The following is an 18,675-nucleotide window of genomic DNA, read 5'->3' as shown; positions in this document are numbered from 1 at the left end:
AATTCCATGAAAATGGAAATCAAAAGAAAGTTGGAGTAGCAATTCTCATAACAGACAAAATAGACTTTAAAATAAAGACTATTACAAGAGATAAAGAAGGACACTACATAATGATCAAGGGATCAATCCAAGAAGAAGATATAACAATTATAAATATTTATGTACCCAACATAGGAGCACCTCAATACGTAAGGCAAATGCTAACGTCATAAAAGGGGAAATGGACAGTAACACAATCATAGTAGGGGACTTTAACACCCCACTTTCACCAATGGACAGATCACCCAAAATGAAAATAAATAAGGAAACACAAGCTTTAAATGATACATTAAGCAAGATGGAGTTAATGGATATTTATAGGATGTTCCACCCAAAAGCAACACACTCTTCTCAAGTGCTCATGGAACATTCTCCAGAATAGATCACATTTTGGGTCACAAATCAAGCCTCAATAAATTCAAGAAAATTGAAATCCTATCAAGTATGTTTTCCGACCACAACACTATGAGACTAGATATCAATTACAGGAAAAAAAAAAGCTCTAAAAAATACAAACACATGGAGGCTAAACAATACTCTACTCAATAACCAAGAGTTCACTGAAGAAATTAAAAAATACCTAGAAACAAATGACAATGAAACCACGGTGACCCAAAACCCATGGAATGCAGCAAAAGCAGTTCTAAGAGGGAAGTTTATAGCAATACAATCCTACCTCAAGAAACAAGAAACTTCTCAAATAAACAACCTAACCTTACACCTAAAGCAATTAGAGAGTGAAGAACAAAAAGAAACCAAAACTTAGCAGAAGGAAAGAAATCATAAAGGTCAGATCAGAAATAAATGAAAAATAAATGAAGGAAACAATGACAAAGATCAATAAAACTAAAAGCTGGTTCTTTGAGAAGATAAACAAAATTGCTAAACCATTAGCCAGACTCATCAAGAAAAAAAGGGAGAAGACTCAAATCAATAGAATTAGACATGAAAAAGGAGAAGTAATAACTGACACTGCAGAAATACAAAGGATCATGAGAGATTACTACAAGTGACTATATGCCAATGAAATGGACAACCTGGAAGAAATGGACAAATTCTTAGAAAATCACAATCTTCTGAGGCTGAACCAGGAAGAAATAGAAAATATAAACACACCAATCACAAGCCCTGAAATAGAGACTGTGATTAAAAATCTTCCAACAAACAAAAGCCCAGGACCAGATGGCTTCACAGGCGATTTTATCAAACATTTAGAAAAGAGCTAACACCTATCCTTCTCAAAGCCTTCCAAAATATAGAAGAGGGAGGAATGTTCCCAACCACATTCTATGAGGCCACCATTACCCTGATACCAAAACCAGACAAAGATGTCACAAAGAAAGAAAACTACAGGCCAATATCACTGATGAGTATAGATCCTCAACAAAATACTAGCAAACAGAAACCAACAGCACATTAAAAGGATCATACACTATGATCAAGTGGGGTTTATCCCAGGAATGCAAGGATTCTTCAGTACACACAAATTAATCAATGTGATTCACCATATTAAAAAATTGAAGGAGAAAAACCATATGATCATCTCAATAGGTGCAGAAAAAGCTGTCGACAAAATTCAACACCCATTTATGATAAAAACACACCAGAAAATAGACATAGAGGGAACTTACCTCAACATAATAAAGGCCATATATGACAAACCCACAGCCAACATCGTTCTCAGTGGTGAAAAACTGAAATCATTTCCTCTAAGTTCATGAACAAGACAAGGTTGCCCACTCTCACCACTATTATTCAACATAGTTTTGGAAGTTTTAGCCACAGCAATCAGAGAAGAAAAATAAATAAAAGGAATCCAAATCAGAAAAGAAGAAGTAAAGCTGTCACTGTTTGCAGATGATGTGATACTATACATAGAGAATCCTAAAGATGCTACCAGAAAACTACTAGAGCTAATCAATGAATTTGGTAAAGTAGTAGGGTACAAAATTAATGCACAGAAATTTCTTGCCGTCCTATACACTAATGATGAAAAATCTGAAAGAGAAATTAAGGAAACACTGCCATTTACCATTGCAACAAAAAGAATAAAATATCTAGGAATAAACCTACCTAAGGAGACAAAAGACCTGTATGCAGAAAATTATGACACTGATGAAAGAAATTAAAGATGCTACAAACAGATGGAGAGATATACCATGTTCTTGGATTGGAAGAATCAACATTGTGAAAAATGACTCTACTACCCAAAGCAATCTACAGATTCAATGCAATCCCTATCAAACTACCAATGGCATTTTTCACAGAACTAGAACAATAAATTTCACATTTTGTATGAAACACAGAAGACCGTGAATAGCAAAAGCAATCTTGAGAAAGAAAAACGGAGCTGGAGGAATAAGTCTCCAGACTTCAGACAATACTACAAAGCTACAGTAATCAATACAGTATGGTACTTGCACAAAAACAGAAATATAGATCAATGGAACAGGATAGAAAACCCAGAGATAAAGCCATGCACATATGGTCACCTTATCTTTGATAAAAGAGGCAAGAATATACAATGGAGAAAAGACAGCCTCTTCAATAAGTGGTGCTGGGAAAACTGGATAGCTACATGTAAAAGAATGAAATTAGAACATTCCCAACACCATACACAAAAATAAACTAAAAATGGATTAAGGTCCTAAATGTAAGGCCAGAGACTCTAAAACTCTTAGAGGAAAACATATCAGAACACTCTGACATCAGTCATACCAAGATCCTTTTTTGACCCACCTCCCAGAGAAATGGATTTAAAAACAAAAATAAACAAATGGGACCTAATGAAACATAAAAGTCTTGCACAGCAAAGGAAACCATAAACAAGATGAAAAGACAACCCTTAGAATGGGAGAAAATATTTGCAAATGAAGCAAATAACAAAGGATTAATCTCCTAATTTTACAAGCAGCTCATGCAGCTCGGTATTAAAAGAAAAAAAAAAAGAAAAAAGAAAAAACACAATCCAAAATTGGGCAGAAGATCTAAATAGACATTTCTCCAAAGAAGATATACAGGGCTTCCTTGGTGGCGCAGTGGTTAAGAATCTGCCTGCCGATGCAGGAGACACAGGTTCGAGCCCTAGTCTGGGAAGATCCCACATGCCACGGAGCAACTGGGCTTGTGAGCCACAATTACTGAGCCTGTGTGTCTGGAGCCTGTGCTCCGCAACAAAAGAGGCCACGATAGTGAGAGGCCCGCGCACCGCAATGAAGAGTGGCCCCCACTTGCCGCAACTGGAGAAAGCCCTCACACAGAAACGAAGACCCAACACAGCCATAAATAAATAAATAAATAAATTAAAACAAATATCTGCTTAATATATATATATATATATATATATATATATATATATATATATATATATATATACAGATTGCCAACAAACCCATGAAAGGATCTGCAGACTACAACGAGGTATCCCCTCACACCGGTCAGAATGGCCATCATAAAAATATCTACATACAATAAATGCTGGAGAGTGTGTGGAGAACATGGAAGTGTCCTGCACTGTTGGTGGGAATGTAAGTTGATACAGCCAGTATGGAGAATAGTATGGAGTTTCTTTAAAAAACTAAAAAAGGACTACCGTATGACCCAGCAATCCCACTACTGCACTTTTACCCTGAGAAAACCATAATTCAAAAAGAGTCATGTACCACAATGTTCTTTGCAGCTCTATTTACAATAGCCAGGACATGGAAGCAACCTAAGTGTCCATTGACAGATGAATGGATAAAGAAGATGTGGCACATATGTACAATGGAATATTACTCAGCCATAAAAAGAAACAAAAGTGATTTATTTGTAGTGAGATGGGTGGACATAGAGTCTGTCATACAGAGTGAAGTAAGTCAGAAAGAGAAAAACAAATACCGTATGCTAACACATATATATGGAATCTAAAAAGTAAAAATGGTTCTGAAGAATCTAGGGGCAGGACAGGAATAAAGATGCAGAAATGGAGAATGGAGTTGAGGACACAGGGAGGGGGAAGGGTAAGCTGGGATGAAGTGAGTGAGTCGCATGGACATATATTCACTACCAAATGTAAAATAGCTAGTGGGAAACAGCCACATAACACAGAGTGATCAGCTTGGTGCTTTGTGACCACCTAGAGGGGTGGGATAGGGAGGGTGGGTGGGAGACGCAAGAGTGAGGAGATATGGGGATATATGTATAGGTATAACTGATTCACTTTGTTATAAAGCAGAAACTAATACACCATTGTAAAGCAATTATAGTCCATTAAAGGTGTTAAAAAATTGCTCCATTTGTGGACTTATCCAAATATTTTATACACATTTAACTCAAACTTAGAATTCTTCAAGATAGCACCAAATGACACAAGAGATCTAAAGCAGGTTGACAAAATGTTCTGTGAAGCCTGCTTTCTTGAATTAATTCCTCCTATTGGCAATTAAATTTCAATGTAGATAGAGGGTTGAAAATGATTATGTTGAAATGACCCATAAGTGGGTTATTGGGTTCGTGTTTTTCTTGTACAGAATCATGGAGTTTTGAATAAGGACAAAAATACAAAGAGAGAAGCTCTACTGAAAGGAGATTGTTTTTCTTTCTTTTGAGAGACAAACAGAACTTAGAGTCTTTTGATCATTAAAAGTAGGGGTCAGGGAAAAAGTGAGGCACATAGCTCAGTGAAAATAGCCTTCAGGACCAAATTCAGGTCAGTCAAATAGAAGCGATGAGAAGTGTGCACCTCAAGACTCATTATAACACTGAGGTACTGTCTTTGGATAACTGGTTGAATGACTAAGGTCTGCCTAATGATTCATTTCTTTACTCCTCTTTTATTCTCCTTCAAAATCCCTGCAATCTGTCTTCCACCTCTACCATTCCAATGAAAGTTCTATCTTCGAGATTAATAATTGTAGTTGAAAACTGCAAAATATTGTACAGCAACTTATTTATAATTCTTCAAGTTTCCTGTAAACCTATAAATATTTGTTCAGTAAATGAATAAAGAATGGAGGAATAAGGGCAAGTAGACATATAAAAATGCCACGAATTCCAAGCACTAAGGAATGCGCTTCATTTCTAATATATACATTATTTTTTAACATCTTTACTGGAGTATAATTGCTTTACAATGGTGTGTTAGTTTCTGCTTTATAACAAAGTGAATCAGCTATACATATACATATATCCCCATATCTCCTCCCTCTTGCATCTCCCTCCCACCCTCCCTATCCCACCCCTCTAGGTGGTCACAAAGCACCGAGCTGATCTTCCTGCACTATGTGGCTGCTTCCCACTAGTTATCAGTTTTATATTTGGTAGTATATATATATGTCCATGCCACTTTCTCACTTCATCCCAGCTTACTCTTGGAAGATTCTGGGGCTACAGAAACTAGAGGATATACTATCACTGCCCTAGGAACTTAAAATCAAGCTATATTTATAAGGTCATTGACCTATTCTTTCTTCTTTCATCTCTTATTCTGAAACTGATGAAGATATGTCTTCTGCACTCACAATTACAAGTATAGGATAGAGACTGATGGGAGAAAAACTAGGTTAGGTGCAGTACTATTTCTATGTGTGGGGTGGAAGTGTGATGTTCACATGTTCTGATTGGTGCCAGGCTGTGATGCACAAAGAGCTGTATCAGTTCAGAAGGTCGGAGCCTTCTTTTGTCTTGTTAACATGATCTACAGCACCAGGCATATAAGTGGATATTAAATAAATATTTGGTGATTGAATAAAAAAGTTAGTGAATGAATAAATGCAGCTAAGTATTTAGAACAAATAACACACATACATGTACAGACGTACACACAAATTAGAGTGAGAATATCTTTTCATTATGGCTTGAATCTGAATAGAGGCCAACAAATAAAAAATAAATTTAAATGATCTAACATATTTAGGCCATGGTTAGATAGTCTACATTTTCGAAGAAGGCCTTGGTATTCATCAGACAAATGTGACCTTAGGCTTAAAAGTAAATGCCAAAGTAAGTCAAAGTATAATATAGATTTTACTGGACTACTCTGTCCTCCCAAAGGAGTAAAATATATAGACTTATACTAAATCATTTTTTTTAATTTTTTAATTAGTTTCTGCTTTATAACAAAGTGAATCAGTCATACATATACATCTGTTCCCACATCCCTTCCCTCATGCATCTCCCTCCCTCCCACCCTCCCCATCCCACCCCTCCAGGCGGTCACAAAGCACCGAGCTGATCTCCCTGTGCTCTGTGGCTGCTTCCCACTATCTATCTACCTTACGTTTGGTAGTGTATATATGTCCATGCCTCTCTTTCGCTTTGTCACAGCTTACCCTTCCCCCTCCCCATATCCTCAAGTCCATTCTCAAGTAGGTCTGTGTCTTTATTCCCGTTTTGCCCCTAGGTCCTTCATAACTCTTTTTTTTTTTTAATTCCATATATATGTGTTAGCATACGGTATTTGACTTTCTCTTTCTGACTTACTTCACTCTGTATGACAGACTCTAGGTCTATCCACCTCATTACAAATAGCTCAGTTTCGTTTCTTTTTATGGCTGAGTAATATTCCATTGTATATATGTGCCACATCTTCTTTATCCATTCATCCGATGATGGACACTTAGGTTGTTTCCAGCTCCGGGCTATTGTGAATAGACCTGCAATGAACATTTTGGTACATGTCTCTTTTGGAATTATGGTTTTCTCAGGGTATATGCCTAGTAGTGGGATTGCTGGGTCATATGGTAGTTCTATTTTTAGTTTTTTAAGGAACCTCCATACTGTTCTCCATAGTGGCTGTACCAATTCACATTCCCACCAGCAGTGCAAGAGTGTTCCCTTTTTTCCACACCCTCTCCAGCATTTATTGTTTCTAGATTTCTTGATGATGGCCATTCTGACTGGTGTGAGATGATATCTCATTGTAGTTTTGATTTGCATTTCTCTAATGATTAATGATGTTGAGCATTCTTTCATGTGTTTGTTGGCAGTCTGTATATCTTCTTTGGAGAAATGCCTATTTAAGTCTTCTGCCCATTTTTGGATTGGGTTGTTTGTTTTTTTGCTATTGAGCTGCATGAGCTGTTTATAAATTTTGGAGATTAATCGTTTGTCAGTTGCTTCATTTGCAAATATTTTCTCCCATTCTGAGGGTTGTCTTTTGGTCTTGTTTATGGTTTCCTTTGCTGTGCAAAAGCTTTGAAGTTTCATTAGGTCCCATTTGTTTATCTTTGTTTTTATTTCCATTTCTCTAGGAGGTGGGTCCAAAAGGATCTTGCTGTGATTTATGTCATAGAGTGTTCTACCTATGTTTTCCTCTAAGAGTTGGATAGTTTCTGGCCTTACATTTAAGTCTTTAATCCATTTTGAGCTTATTTTTGTGTATGGTGTTAGGGAATGATCTAATCTCAAACTTTTACATGTCCCTGTCCAGTTTTCCCAGCACCACTTATTGAAGAGGCTGTCATTTCTCCACTGTACATTCCTGCCTCCTTTATCAAAGATAAGTTGGCTATATGTGCGTGGGTTTATCTCTGGGCTTTCTATCCTGATCCACTGATCTATCTTTCTGTTTTTATGCCAGTACCACACTGTCTTGATTACTGTAGCTTTGTAGTATAGTCTGAAGTCAGGGAGCCTGATTCCTCCAGCTCCGTTTTTCGTTCTCAAGATTGCTTTGGCTATTCGGGGTCTTTTGTTTTTCCAAACAAATTTTGAAATTTTTTGTTCTAGTTCTGTGAAAAATGCCAGTGGTAGTTTGATAGGGATTGCATTGAATCTGTAGATTGCTTTGGGTAGTAGAGTCATTTTCACAATATTGATTCTTCCAATCCAGGAGCATGGTATATCTCTCCATCTATTTGTATCATCTTTAATTTCTTTCATCAGTGTCTTATAATTTTTTGCATACAGGTCTTTTGTCTCCTTAGGTAGGTTTATTCCTAGATATTTTATTCTTTTTGTTGCAATGGTAAATGGGAGTGTTTTCTTGATTTCATTTTCAGATTTTTCATCATTAGTGTACAGGAATGCCAGAGATTTCTGTACATTAATTTTGTATCCTGCTACTTTACCAAATTCATTGATTAGTTCTAGTAGTTTTTCGGTAGCATCTTTAGGATTCTCTATGTATAGTATCATGTCATCTGCAAACAGTGACAGCTTTACTTCTTCTTTTCCAATTTGGATTCCTTTTATTTCCTTTTCTTCTCTGATTGCTGTGGCTAAAACTTCCAAAACTATGTTGAATAAGAGTGGTGAGAGTGGGCAGCCTTGTCTTGTTCCTGATCTTAGTGGAAATGGTTTCAGTTTTTCACCATTGAGGACAATGTTGGCTGTGGGTTTGTCATATATGGCCTTTATGATGTTGAGGAAAGTTCCCTCTATGCCTACTTTCTGCAGGGTTTTTATCATAAATGGGTGTTGAATTTTGTCAAAAGCTTTCTCTGCATCTATTGAGATGATCATATGGTTTTTCTCCTTCAACTTGTTAATATGGTGTATCACATTGATTGATTTGCGTATATTGAAGAATCCTTGCATTCCTGGAATAAACCCCACTTGATCATGGTGTATGATCCTTTTAATGTGCTGTTGGATTCTGTTTGCTAGTATTTTGTTGAGGATTTTTGCATCTATGTTCATCAGTGATATTGGCCTGTAGTTTTCTTTCTTTGTGACATCCTTGCCTGGTTTTGGTATCAAGGTGATGGTGGCCTCGTAGAATGAGTTTGGGAGTGTTCCTTCCTCTGATATTGTTTGGAAGAGTTTGAGAAGGATGGGTGTTAGCTCTTCTCTAAATCTTTTGATATGATCATGTAATTTTTCTTTTTTAGTAAGTTGATGTCATGGATTACATTAATTGATTTTCAAATTGAGACAGGAGGGAAAGGGGTAGGACATAAATGCTAGATAATGAAGAAGGGGTGCGTCTGTTGGGATTTGATAAAGACTGGCTGGAACAAGCTGAAACCAAGGTGGATTTGAGAATAGTCCAATCATTAACCTTTAGCTCAATACACCCTCATTATGATACTAAAATTTATTGCCGCTTATGCCATGACAGTTCCAAGGCAGACCATAAAAGACCAAAAAGTGAACAGTGGCTCAATTTCTGGGAAATCCCCACACTACCCCAAAATAAGAAGACTATTTCTCCCGCTCATTAGCATATGAAATCTCTTAGCCCATAAAAACCAATGACCCCATGCCCAGGGGCCACTCTGGCTTTCTGAGATGGGCTGCATTCTGCCTATGGAATGTGTATCTCTAAATGAACTTGCTTTCCTTTACTTTGGTTCACTCTGAATTCTTTCCTGCATGAAGCCAAGGACCCTCATTTGGGGGCCATCCTTGAACCACCCTCACATACCTGGATAAATCCCAACTGGTCATGGTGTATACATTGTTTGATTCAATTTGCTAATATTTTGTGGAGGATTTTTGTATCTATGTACATGAGAGATATTGGTTTGTAGTTTTCTCTTATTGTAATGTGTTTGTCTGATTTGGGTATTTGGGTAATACTGGCCTCACAGAATGAGTTAGAAAGTATTCCATTTGCTTCTATCCTCTGAAAGAGATTTTAGAGTTATCTACATATGCTGATATAAAAAGGTATTCCTCTTAAACAAATAGGTTAATAAAAACAGAGACTTGGAGCAGTGAAGGTGCTGCATATATTATGATCCCATTTGTGTTAAAAAATATATAGATTTTTTAAATGTAGATTTCCTACTCTCCCTTTTAAATGTATTCTGAGAATGTTATGTTCCCCAACTCCTTTTTCTGAGTACTCTGCAAATCTGTACCTTCTCTGCTAACTTGTACATAATGCAGACATTTCTACAATCATTTATAATCAGTCAAGATGTTGATGGAAATTTCTAACTTGATTCAGTGTTAAACTCTTCCCTTCATCCCTAATTAGGACCTACTTCATTCTGGAAGACAGCAGTGGAGAGGGAGGTTTTGGTCCTGCTGAATCTCTACTCTCCCCCAGCTCACTATCTCCTCTTACTCCTTCCTTAGCTTCCTTGTTCTTTCCCAGATGCAGTGGGGAAGTTGAAAGGGGATGGATGAGATGTAATGAGACATAAAGCACAGTGGGCCTGGAAGATGGTTCAAGCTGACCCTTTCTCATACCCTGAGCATCATGTGATACTTTTGCAGTGCTTATCTGCTGCAGTTACCTTGCATGTCAGAAAAACTCAATTTCATAGGGCCCTAAGCAGCCCCAAGCTGATTCTGTCACCTATGTGTCCATTATTGCCAACGTCATCTCTTTTCTAATATCCTGACACTATTCTTTCTACTTTCTCCTATCTTACTATATTGTGTGAGTGAATTACAGTGTTCAAAATCATAAACTGTTCTCTTCATGTTTTGTAATAAATTCCATAATATGTGATCATGTTTGGAATTGTATCATATTAACTTTAACATCCTGGTTTCTATTATATGAGCAACTCATCTAAAATGGAGGCAGAGCAAGTCCAGTATGGGTATCCTGTCTGGTGAACATCTATGCATATATGTACTCCACTAATAATTCTTTTTTTTTTTTTTTTTTTTTTTTCAGCACGCTGGCCTCTCACTTTTGTGGCCTCTCCCCTTGCGGAGCACAGGCTCCGGACGCACAGGCTCAGCGGCCATGGCTCACGGGCCCAGCCACTCCGCGGCACGTGGGATCCTCCCCGACTGGGGCATGAACCCGTGTCCCCTGCATCGGCAGGTGGACTCTCAACCACTGCGCCACCAGGGAAGCCTTGGTTTCACTCTTAATACTGGTTATATAAGTAATATTGGATCGTTTGCAACACCAATAATAACTTTTTTAAATATAATTTTGGACATTTTAAATTATTTTTTCACCTTCAGCATATGTTACCCTAAACATTATCCTCTTCATCATCAATTATACTTTTAAATAAAATTAAATAAACAAATAAGATTGCAGCATTTCCAACAATTTGAGCCTCAGAATTATGCTAATGTTAAGATCTCCTGTACCCTACACTGGCTTGGTGAAGAACTACTGAGCTGTATAATATATTTCTCTGATCTTCCTCAAAAATTAGCAATGCTCCTTTCACCCTTCATGGGAATAACTGGGCAAACGGATATTGACAGCATTTCCCTCTTCCCCTTTTGGATGACCATACCTCTCTCCCTCTGTTGAAAATCTTTCCTCCTTCACCTGTTATTCTTATTCACCTGTTCCAACAATTGCCTTTCACATCTTGTTTACTTTTAGGTATATCAGTCATTCTATAATCAGTTTGTTGGTTAACTATTGATTGAGGTTCATAAAGACTCATTGTTATCCAGTTTTTTCACAACTCTGGCATGTGTACTAAAATCGTAAGACCCAGCAAAATAATAACATATTTGTGTGTGCCAAGTACTGGTCAAAGCACTTTATTTATACAATTAAGTTAATCCTCACAACAAACCTATGAGGAAATAATTAAATTATTTTCATTTTGTAGATGGGACTGAGGCACAGAGTGATGAAATACTTTACCCAAGATCACAGAGCTAGCAGAAGAAAGAGATTCCCAGTAGGTACACAGGTAGGCTTGCTACAGAACACTTGCATTTCACACTGATGCTTTACTACCCTTCAGTACAGGGACATTTTATAAATCTACTTGTCCTAATAGCAGGAAGACATGAAATAAGTATTTAATTCAATGCCAACTGAAGACTGGCATACCTGTGTGATCAATATTTTTCTCAAATGTAAATGTAAATACGATTTTCTGAAATAGTATATGTAAATATGTCAAGGTGGAAACGAAGGCAAATTAATCAGTAATAAGTGGCCTTTTCCAACTTTAACTTTATACCTTTTATGGGTTAGGGTGACAAATTCCAAAGCATATGACTGGCAGCACATGTAGATTTAATTTTTTTTTTTTTTTTAGTTTTAAAATCCCATAAAGCAAGTCCATTTAATTTCCCCTCAGGTTTCATGTTATATCAGTTAAACAGCTGAAATAATGTTTCATGAGAGTATTATTTCGACTAAGAACATCTGCAATGGTCTTAAACATTTTTTCCCCAAGAGATCATGTTAAACTTATAAGAGATATCCAACATTTTCTTCCATATATGTAAAATATTTCTGTATTATTTATAAGTACACCTATAGTTTTATTAATAATTTCCATCTGATTCATATGTATACCTATAGTTTTAGTAACAATCTGACTTGAAAAAGGTCTTCAAAACTTTGGCACCATTACAGATAAAATACTATTTAAGTAATTAATGTTTAAGAAATATCCTTTTAAGTACTTTTTTTCTAGTTATATTTTGAATTTTCCATTAGTAAGCAAAATTATTCTGTGATAGTTTCTTTGCATTTATATGTCACTGATTTATTCTTCATTACTGAGCTTCATTACTGAGCTCAACTCTGTTCAAACAAATGTCATTGAGTGAATTGATAACTTCATGTAAATCCAGTTTTATTTCTCTTGACGATTTTATTTATCTTATGTTGTTCTATCTGATGGATTCGACATATAACGTCTGGCTTTGGAGCCAGCTGTTTTTCTCCTGTTTACTGTCTTGGAGAGTACATTTGTTGTTTCTCAATGTTAGTTTCCTCATTCATAGTTTGGAGGAAAAATTCTACCTTGCAAGGTTGTTTTAATAATTAGAAATCCTCTATTTATAGTATACTTTACAGCACCAACACATTAGGAATCAATTTGCAGAAATTATCACCAGCAACATCACTGCAACCATAATCATCATCATCATTATCATCACTATTAGGTCAAACTAATTTCTTTGTTATACTATAAATACAAAAGGCCCTGATTCCATGAAAAATAATGATGCAAAAGAGAGCTGTTTCTGTGTGAGATTTCTAGACATGGACTCCATATCATTTCAAAAATTTGAAAGCCATTGTCTATACCTAATAACAAACTCTTTACTGTAAAAGTCAGGTAATGCCCAATAAAATTAGAGGAATTGGCCACAGTGTACTGATACTGCACTAAAAATGTTAAGAAACTAATTTGAAAACATATAGCTATCTAACCAACTCTTATAATTTCATCTGATTTCAGATCAATATGCTATATCATTTGGATGACAGACTGTGTTATTTCTATTAAAATGGCTTATGTGATTTAAGAACAACCCTTAAGACTACAGCTAAAGGTGAAATTTGATTATCCCTTTAATTACAGAGTGAGCATGAAAATATTGTGCAGGTTAATTTTATATGGACGCAATTGACTTGAATATTAGAGTTATAAAATGCAACCAAGCTAGAATGTTTTACTTAGCATTTTGAAGCCCCTCAGGGACATTTAAGTTAAGTTTTTATATTCACACACACTCAGTTAATGATGATCTAAATGCAGACTCTACATTTCATATCTAGCTCCTTCCCTTTAAGTATATTTTATATGAATTACTATTATTGAAAAAAACAGTTTCCCAAATGGAGATATCAAGGTTTGGTAGTATGAATGTGTATTAACTATGATTTTTTAAATTAAAAATAAAAATGCACTTATTTTCTTATTTGTGTGATTAGGTATCCCTAATCTAAAGTCAAAAGTGACTATCACAGTGGTACTCAATACATTGCAAGAAACACTTAAAGGATCTTGAACTAAAAAAACAAAAATGCTTTTATAATTTCAGAACCCATAGATCATCTCTTCCAACTTTCCTTGTTCTACTGGTCAGACAGTCCCAGATGACAGATGATAAAATAGTTACTTTTACCTTTGGTTTAATCTCTTTAAATTTGTGATGATTGGACTTATATTTCTTCTGCAACAAATTAGTATATATTTACTGGTTAAAAAAGAAACCTTGCCTAGTAATTAAATTAAAAGTTTATGTGCTTCTGAAATATAAATTGTAGACCAAATTATTATGCCAAGATTATCAAAACCACAGTGCAGACAATTGTAAAAGGCATTATTAGGGATTCACGATTCACTTTTTTAAACATTGGGCAAATATTTTACTTAAAAGGAAAGTTACACTTCCAATGATATACATATTATCAACTTTTTAAGCAAAATATTCAAGGCAATGATATTGAATTTTTTAAATTAAGCTATATTTTTAAAACAATTTAGCTGGTTTAAAGTTGTCAATTCTATAAGGCAATATAAGTATAGTGCCCAATTTAAAACACCAAATTAAACTGTGAGGTAATAATTCTTGTCCCAGGAAACCACTTCTCAGAAAAAATTAGATGATTATAATCTAATTTCAACATTGCCTTTGTTGAAATTAGGTATGTGGAGGATCATTATTTACAGGAAAATTTGTGCATCAATATCTGCTGGTTCTGTATTATTTTCATTATTAGGGATACTATCAATGTTTCCAAATATTTCACAATATTTATAGCATCTTATTTTTATTTTTTTAACGTCATTATTGGAGCATAATTGCTTTACAATGGTGTGTTAGTTTCTGCTTTATAACAAAGTGAATCAGTTATACATATACTTATGTCCCCATATCTTTTCCCTCTTACATATCCCTCCCTCCCCCCCTCCCTATCCCACCCCTCTAGGTGGTCACAAACACCAAGCTGATCTCCCTGTGCTATGCGGCTGCTTCCCACTAGCTATCTATTTTACGTTTGGTAGTGTATATATGTCCATGCGACTCTCACATATCCCAGCTTACCCTTCCCCCTCCAAGTATCCTCAAGTCCATTCGCTAGTAGGTCAGCGTCTTTATTCCCGTCTTACCCATAGGTCCTTCATGACCCTTTTCTTTTTCCCAATTCCATATATATGTGTTAGCATATGGTATTTGTTTTGCTCTGTCTGACTTACTTCACTTTGAATGACAGTCTCTAGGTCCATCCACCTCACTACAAATCACTCAGTTTCATTCATTTTTATGGCTGAGAAATATTCCATTGTATATATGTGCCACATCTTCTTTATCCATTCATCTGTTGATGGACACTTAGGTTGCTTCCATGTCCTGGCTATTGTAAATAGAGCTGCAATGAACATTTTGATACATGACTCTTTTTCAATTATGGTTTTTTCAGGGTATATGCCCAGTAGTGGGATTCCTGGGTCGTATGGTAGTTCTATTTTTAGATTTTTAAGGAACCTCCATACTGTTCTCCATAGTGGCTGTATCAATTTACATTCCCACCAATAGTGCAAGAGGGTTCCCTTTTCTCCACACCCTTTCCAGCATTTATTGTTTGCAGATTTTTGATGATGGCCATTCTGACTGGTGTGAGATGATATCTCATTGTAGATTTGTTTTGCATTTCTCTAATGATTAATGATGATGAGCATTCTTTCATGTGTTTGTTGGCAATCTGTATATCTTCTTTGGAGAAATGTCTATTTAGGTCTTCTGCCCATTTTTGGATTGGGTTGTTTGTTTGTTTGATATTGAGCTGCATGAGCTGCTTGTAAATTTTGGAGATTAATCCTTTGCCAGTTGCTTCATTTGCAAATACTTTGTCCCATTCTGAGGGTTGTATTTTTGTCTTGTTTATGGTTTCCTTTGCTGTGCAAAAGCTTTGAAGTTTCATTAAGTCCCATTTATTTTTGTTTTTATTTCCAGTTCTCTAGGAGTTGTGTCAAAAAGGATCTTGCGGTGATTTATGTAATAGAGTGTTCTGCCTATGTTTTCCTCTATGAGTTTGATGGTATCTGGCCTTACATTTAGGTTTTTAATCCATTTTGAGTTTATTTTTGTGTATGGTATTACGGAGTGTTCTAACTTCATTCTTTTACATGCAGCTGTCCAGTTTTCTCAGCACCACTTATTGAAGAAGCTGTTTTTTCTCCACTGTATATTCTGTCCTCCTTTATCAAAGACAAGGTGACCACATGTGTGTGGGCTTATCTCTGGGCTTTCTAGTCTGTTCCACTGATCTATATTTCTGGCTCTTTGCCAGTACCATACTGTTTTGATTACTGTAGCTTTGTAGTATAGTCTGAAATCAGGGAACTGATTCCTCCAGCTCCGTTTTTCTTTCTCCAGATTTCTTTGGCTATTTGGGGTCTTTTGTGTTTCCAAACAAATTTTGAAATTTTTTGTTCTAGTTCTGTGAAAAATGCCATTGGTAATTTGATAGTGATTTCACTGAATCTGTAGATTGCTTTGGGTAGTATAGTCATTTTCACAATGTTGATTCTTCCAATCCAAAAACATGTTATATCTCTCCATCTATTTGTATCATCTTTAATTTCTTTCATCCATGTCTTATAATTTTCTGTATATAGATCTCTTGTTTCCTTAGGTAGGTTTATTCCTAGATATTTTATTCTTTCTGTTGCAATGGTAAATGGCAGTGTTTTCTCAATTTCACATTCAGATTTTTCATCATTAGTGTATAGGAATGCCAGAGATTTCTGTGCATTAATCTTGTATCCTGGTACTTTACCAAATTCATTGATTAGCTCTAGTAGTTTTCTGGTAGCATCTTTAGGATTCTCCATGTACAGTATCCTGTTATCTGCAAACGGTGACAGATTTACTTCTTCTTTTCCAATTTGGATTCCTTTTATTTCTTTTTCTTCTCTGATTGCTGTGGCTAAAACTTCCAAAACTATGTTGAATAATAGTGGTGAGCATGGGCAAACTTGTCTTGTTCCTGATCTTAGTGGAAATGGTTTCAGTTTTTCACCATTGAGGACGATTTTGGCTGTGGGTTTGTCATATATGGCCTTTATTATGTTGAGGAAAGTTCCCTTTATGCCTACATTCTGGAGGGTTTTTATCATAAATGCGTGTTGAATTTTGTCAAAAGCTTTCTCTGCATCTATTGAGATGATCATATGGTTTTTCTCCTTCAATTAAAAAATTGAATATTAAATATTAAATATTAAAAAATATGGTTTATCATGTTGATTGATTTGCATATATTGAAGAATCCTTACATTCCTGGGATAAACCCCACTTGATCATAGTGTATGATCCGTTTAATGTGCTGTTGGATTCTGTTTGCTAGTATTTTGTTGAGGATTTTTGCATCTAAGTTCATCAGTGATGTTGGCCTGTATTTTTCTTTCCTTGTGACATCTTTTTCTGGTTTTGGTATCGGGGTGATGGTGGCCTCGTAGAATGAGTTTGAGAGTGTTCCTCCCTCTGCTATATTTTGGAAGAGTTTGAGAAGGATAGGTGTTAGCTCTTCTCTAAATATTTGGTAGAATTTGCCTGTGAAGCCATCTGGTCATGGGCTTTTGTTTGTAGGAAGATTATTAATCACAGTTTCAATTTCAGTGCTTGTGATTGGTCTGTTCATATTTTCTATTTCTTCATGGTTCAGTCTCGGAATGTTGTGCATTTCTAAGAATTTGTCCATTTCTTCCAGGTTATCCATTTGATTGGCATATAGTTGCTTGAATTAATCTCTCATGACCCTTTGTATTTCTGCAGTGTCAGTTGTTACTTCTCCTTTTTCTTTTCTAATTCTATTGATTTGAGTCTTCCCCTTTTGTTCTTGATAACACTGGCTAATGGTTTATCAATTTTGTTTATCTTCTCAAAGAACCAGGTTTTAGTTTTATTGATCTTTTCTATCATTTCCTTCATTCCTTTTTCATTTATTTCTGATCTTATCTTTATGATTTCTTACCTTCTGCTAACTTTGGGTACTTTTTGTTCTTCTTTCTCTGTTTGCTTTAGGTGTATGGTTAGGTTGTTTCTTTGAGATGTTTCCTGTTTCTTAAGGTAGGATTGTATTGCTATAAACTTCCCCCTTAGAACTGCTTTTGCTGCATCCCATAGGTTTGGGGTCATTGTGTTTTCATTGTCATTTATCTCTAGTTTTTTTTTTATTTCTCCTTTGATTTGTTCAGTGATCTCTTAGTTATTAAGTAGTGTGTTGTTTAGCCTCCATGTGTTTTTATTTCTTACAAATTTTTTCCTGTAATTGATATCTAGTCTCATAGTGTTTGGTCAGAAAAGATATTTGATACAATTTCAATTTTCTTAAATTTACCAAGGCTTGATCTGTTACACAAGATATGATCTATCCTGCAGATTGTTCCATGAGCACTTGAGAAGAATGTGTATTCTGTTGTTTTTGGATGGAATGTCTTATAAATATCAGTTAAGTCCATCTTCTTTAGTGTATCATTTAAAGCTTGTGTTTCCTTATTTATTTTCATTTTGAATGATCTGTCCATTGGTGAAAGTGGGGTGTTAGTATCCGCTACTATGATTGTGTTACTGTCGATTTCCCCTTTTATGGCTGTTAGTATTTGCCTGATGTATTGAGGTGCTCCTATGTTGGGTGCATAAATATTTACAATTGTTATATCTTCTTCTTGGATTGATCCCTTGATCATTATGTAGTGTCCTTCTTTATCTCTTGTAATAGTCATTATTTTAAAATCTCTTTTGTCTGTCATGGGAATTGCTACTCCAGCTTTTTTTGATTTCCATTTCCATGGAATTTCTTTTTCCATCCCCTCACTTTCAGTCTGTATGTGTTCCTAGGTCTGAAGTCGGTCTCTTGTAGACAGCATATATATGGGTCTTCTTCTGGTATCCATTCAGTCACTCTATGTCTTCTGGTTGGAGCATATAATCCATTTACATTTAAGGTAATTATCGATATGTATGTTCCTATTTTCATTTTCTTAATTGTTTTGGGTTTATTATTGTAGGTCATTTCCTTCT

Source organism: Mesoplodon bidens (assembly GCF_964165515.1).
Source record: "Mesoplodon bidens genome assembly, chromosome: 3".
Taxonomy (NCBI): Eukaryota; Metazoa; Chordata; class Mammalia; order Artiodactyla; family Ziphiidae; genus Mesoplodon; species Mesoplodon bidens.
Note: the sequence above shows the minus strand (reverse complement) of the source record.